Below are 5,320 nucleotides of genomic sequence, written 5' to 3' on the forward strand. Positions count from 1 at the left end.
AACCCAAGCTCACGCGAGCCCTTTGCGTCGCGATGCATCGAAGAAAAACCCTATGCTCCATCTGAGACAATGCTGTTTTGGCATTGAACCCATGAACCCAACCGCCGCATTTAGTTGGCCACAACCTCACCGCCGTCCCTGGGACATCACGACCTGCAGTCGTGTTTTTGGGACCCAACCATCATCAGAGACGATTATTTTCTAGAACAATCCGATAACCATTGATGAATATTTTAAAGAATTCTTCGAATCCTCACGATTTCCCGAACCTCCCCCCTGACGTCTAAACTTAGGTCTCTGTCCAAAACTAGGGTTCCAATTGAACCCTCGTGCATCGAAATCCCACACCCAGTGCCGTTAGAGTGCCCTGGGTTTTCTAGACCCGAGCCCTAATAGGCCTCGGACCCTCAAGCTCGTATCGCACACCACCCTCTTTTGGGTTAATGGTTGTCTTTGTTGACATGACCCAACTCCAAACAACCTATTGGGCTGAACTAGACCCTCGGCCCATGAACGCACCAACCCAATTGGGCTTTGGTATCCCCGTGCACGACGCTGCACACGATCCCAGCTTGTTGCTGGAGAATCGGTACATTGCACCGCGTCACACCTAATCCACGCCCATCTGGGCCTTTGGTATATTAGGTTTGTTGCCCATATCTACTTACCCTAGCCTAATTCTTGAGTCGGGGCTGCAAGTTTAAACATTCTTAGCCCACCCGTGGGCTTTGGTCCAAAATTTTGGGCCCCAAGTGTTAATTGCCTATTTTTAGGTACTTTTGGGTTTTATAATTTTTCACCCACACTTTAAATTTGGCCCAAAGTCCAAAATAATTAATTCAATTATAATTATAGACCTAAAGTTCTATTTGCACATTTTCTTGTTCCATATTTCTGTCCCAGTTTACCAACCCCAAACCCAAGAACAAGGAGGACGAACTTCTCCTACAGAGTCTGACTTCAAAGCAGGTCATGTTCATCACCAACTTTTAGTTTTAAACAAACCATTCAGAAAGAATAGTAAAAGACTCAATGCTGATATTGTAGCCGAAGAGAATATTCCACGAAGGAATATTTTTCGAAACAGATATACCCAAGAAGAAAAATTAGAAATATGTAAAAAATGGAATAAATTTATGGAAACACACAGATTCGAAGTATTTTTCTTCGATTATGTTGAAAAGTATTACGAGTTTGATAAAAAAACTTGAGGTAATAACCAACGAAAATTGGCTCAAAGAAGACAAGACTATTGTCTCTTCTGGTCACCTTCCACAAGGAACTATTCTCATCACAACTGCTAATAAGCAGATTCCAGCAACTCCTTTTAAAATCCCGAAAGAAGATGCAGGAACCAAACCTCTCATTGAACAAAACAATTTTACTAATCAAAGTTTTCATACCATTGATAAGCAACTAGATAAAATTGAAATTAAAATTGATAAGATTTCTCAAACAAATTCTACAATCAGGGAAAAGCCCTTGCTTAATTTTCCAGAATCTTCTTCAAAGGCAGTAGCCTTGAAATCATCATTGACTTCCACAAGTCAGAAAATTGATCAGTTATTACTTGAATTAAAGAAAGAAAAAACTGTCTAAACCATAAACCATCCTTATGATTCTCGGACAGAATCATCTCTTACATCTTCTGAATCAGAAACTGGTTCGGATTCTCTTCGAAAAGTTGAACAAGTTTTTTCAAAATCTTGAACTCAAAAGAATTAATAACAGACGAGTCAATCCAACATCTCTCACAAAAAACTAGTATCCTAGACCAACTCCTCCTGATATTCAATTTGAAGAAAGGAATATTCAAAATCAATTTTCAGTCTCTTCTGATAAACTATATGAATGGAATATAGATGGTTTGTCAAAATAAGAACTTCTCAATAAACTTCAGTATATCTCTATGGTTGCTAATAGTTATATTACCAATCATAATCTCAGCCAACCCCAAATTGTTGACCTTTTGGTCACTGGATTTACTGGAATGCTTCATTCCTGGTGGGAGAAACATGTCACTGAACAATCCAGAAATGAAATATTAAACGTTGTTAAAAAAGATGAAGAAGGATTACCCATTTTTGATGAAAACATCGGACAAGGTGCCCCTTATGCAATTAATACACTTCTTTTCACAATCATAGAACATTTCATAGGAACACCTAGTAATGTCACCTCTAGGATCCATGATCAACTCAGCAATTTGAGATGTCCAACTCTAAGCGACTTTAGATGGTACATAGATATGTTCATGTCTAAAGTCATGCTCAGAGAAGACAGTAATCAGCCATTTTGGAAAGAAAAATTTATAAATGGATTACCAAATCTTTTTGCACATAAAATCAGAAATGTTTTAGTAAATGAAGATGGTATCATACCATACCATACCCTTACTTATGGGAATATAATTAATATTATCCAGAAGGAAGGTTTGAAAATGTGTATCGATATGAAGATTTCAAAACAAGTCAATAAAGATAAATCCATCGCTAAATACGAATTAGGAACGTTTTGTGAACAATATGGATTACCTTCTATTGCTCCTTCCAACAAAAAGAAAAGGTCAGATACCTACAATAGGTGTCCAACCAAATACTCCAAACGACATCCTAAATATAACAAATATAAGAACAAATTTTTTGAAAGAAATGAATTTTATGAAAAACCCAAACACTCTAAATGGAAGAAGAAATCTTCCAAGAAATTTCCCAAAGACCAAAGCCAGAAAGGAAAATGCTACAAATGTGGCAAATTTGGTCATTATGCCAACAAATGTCGAGTAAAGAAAACTATCAACAAATTGAAGATCTCTGAGGAAGAGAAACTTCAGTTAATCCAAGTTTTGAAATTAAAAGACACAGACCATAGTCAATCAGAAGATGATTTGGAATTATCCTCTTCTGATAATAAGTCATCGAGCAATAGCTCATCTCTAAACATCAAAATCGGATGTATTGATTCTTGTTGCAATAATAAGATCTCAGTCCTTAATAAACAAGATGAACAAGAAGATTTTCTACTTGAATTAATAAGTAAAGTCGATGACCCTGAACTTAAAACATTTTATCTCAAGAAACTAAAGAAGTTAGTTTCTTCAGACTCAGCTGGCAGTAGCCAAATTCAATCCACTCCAAAAATCTCTCTTAGCACAACCTTAGAAAGGTTTAATAAGACTAAGAAAGAAATAACTATCAAAGATCTCCAGCAGGAGATTAACAAAGTAAAAGACGAAAATAGGCTTCTAAAGTCCGAAAATCTAGAAGTCCGAACATACGTTAGTAAAGTCCAAACACATATATTAGTAAACCCTCATGAAGAAGAACTTGCTAGCTCTTCCTCCAATTCCGAGTCAGGTTCTCAATCCACAGAGAATCTAGTCTTAGGTCTTTTAGACAAGATAAGAATCCAGAAACGGTATTTTAAAATCAAAATAATAATTGAAGATTTTCATTTAGAAACTATAGCTTTAATTGATTTGGGCGCAGACTTGAATTGTATTCAAGAAGGGTTAATACCTACTAAGTATTTTCACAAGTCTACAAAAATATTTAGTGCTACAAACCAATCACCAATGCATCTAAATTATGAAATTCTTAAAGCGCATGTTTGCCAAAATAATATTTGTTTTAAACCCCCATTTGTTTTAATAAAAAATATTTCTGATCCAGTCATATTAGGTCTCCCATTCTTAGCACTTATATATCCTTTTAAGGTTCATCATAATAGGATTACCACTAGAGTCTTAGACAAAAAGTCACGTTTGAGTTCTGCTTGGAAACAGATCTAAAAAAATTAAGACATTTACAGAAAAATAATATTTCAAAAACTATTAGTATTATTACTAATAAGTCACAACACATTAATTTCTTAAAAGAAGAAATTAATCACAAAAGAATTAAAGAACATTTAACAAATAAATCTTTGCTAGAATCTATTGATAAGTTTCAGAAAAAAATAATTATTAATGAAGTCTGTTCTTATATTCCCAATGCCTTTTGGCATAGAAAACATTACATTGTTAAACTTCCTTACATAAAGGAGTTTAATGAATCTAAGATACCTACTAAGGCCAAACCAATCCAAATGAGTCAAGAAGTCATGGAATTCTGCAAAACAGAGATCCAAGAACTTCTTAATAAAGGAATTATCCGTAAAAGTAAGTCACCATGGTCATGCCCAGCATTTTATGTTCAAAAGAACACATAATTAGAAAGAGGAACTCCCAGATTAGTTATTAACTATAAACCTTTGAATGAAGTTTTGGAATGGATTTGGTATCCGATCCCCAATAAAAGAGATTTGATAAAGAGACTTTCTCAAGCAGTTATTTTTTCAAAATTTGATATGAAATCAAACTTTTGGCATATACAAATTTATGAAACAAAACAGCTTTTGTAACTCATTTTGGACATTATGAATGGAATGTAATGCCTTTTGGCTTTAAAAATGCACCAAGTGAATTTCAAAATATTATGAATGAGATTTTTAATCAATATAGCTATTTTTCGATTGTTTACATTGATGATGTGCTTATTTATTCATAGTCAATAGACGAACATTGGAAACATTTGCATTTGTTTGCTAGAATTATTAAGTCCAATGGATTAGTTGTATCTGTTTCTAAGATTAAACTGTTTCAGACTAATTAGATTTTTAGGATACAATATTCACCAATCTACCATTCAACCCATAGATTGAGTCATTCAATTTGCTGATAAATTTCCAGATCAGATTACTGATAAAACTCAACTTCAAAGATTCCTTGGATCATTAAATTATGTTTTCAGAATTCTATCCTCATCTTCGTCAGCAGTGTAAACCATTGTTTGATCATCTTAAAGATAATCCTCCAACATGGTCTACCATTCATACTTCTATTGTCAAACAGATTAAAACTCATGTTAAGACATTGCCTTGTCTTAGCATTCCAACTCCCAACTCTTTTAAAATAGTTGAAACTGATGCATCTGATGTAGGTTATGGAGGTATCCTCAAGCAAAAAACTTCTTCTGAATCTCCTGAACAAATTGTTCGTTTCCATTCAGGAGTTTGGAATCCAGCACAAACTAATTATAAGACTATTAAAAAAGAGATATTATCTATTGTATTATGCATTAGTAAATTCCAAAATGATTTATTAAATCAAAATTTTTTAGTCCGTGTCGATTGCAAACCTGCAAAACATGTTTTATAAAAAGATGTTCAAAACATTGCATCTAAACAGATTTTTGCACGGTGGCAAGCCATATTAAGTATTTTTTATTTTGAAATTGAGTACATTAAAGGCAGCCATAACTACATTCCAGATTTTTTAACA

This window comes from Malus domestica, chromosome 09, assembly GCF_042453785.1.
Source record: "Malus domestica chromosome 09, GDT2T_hap1".
Taxonomy (NCBI): domain Eukaryota; kingdom Viridiplantae; phylum Streptophyta; class Magnoliopsida; order Rosales; family Rosaceae; genus Malus; species Malus domestica.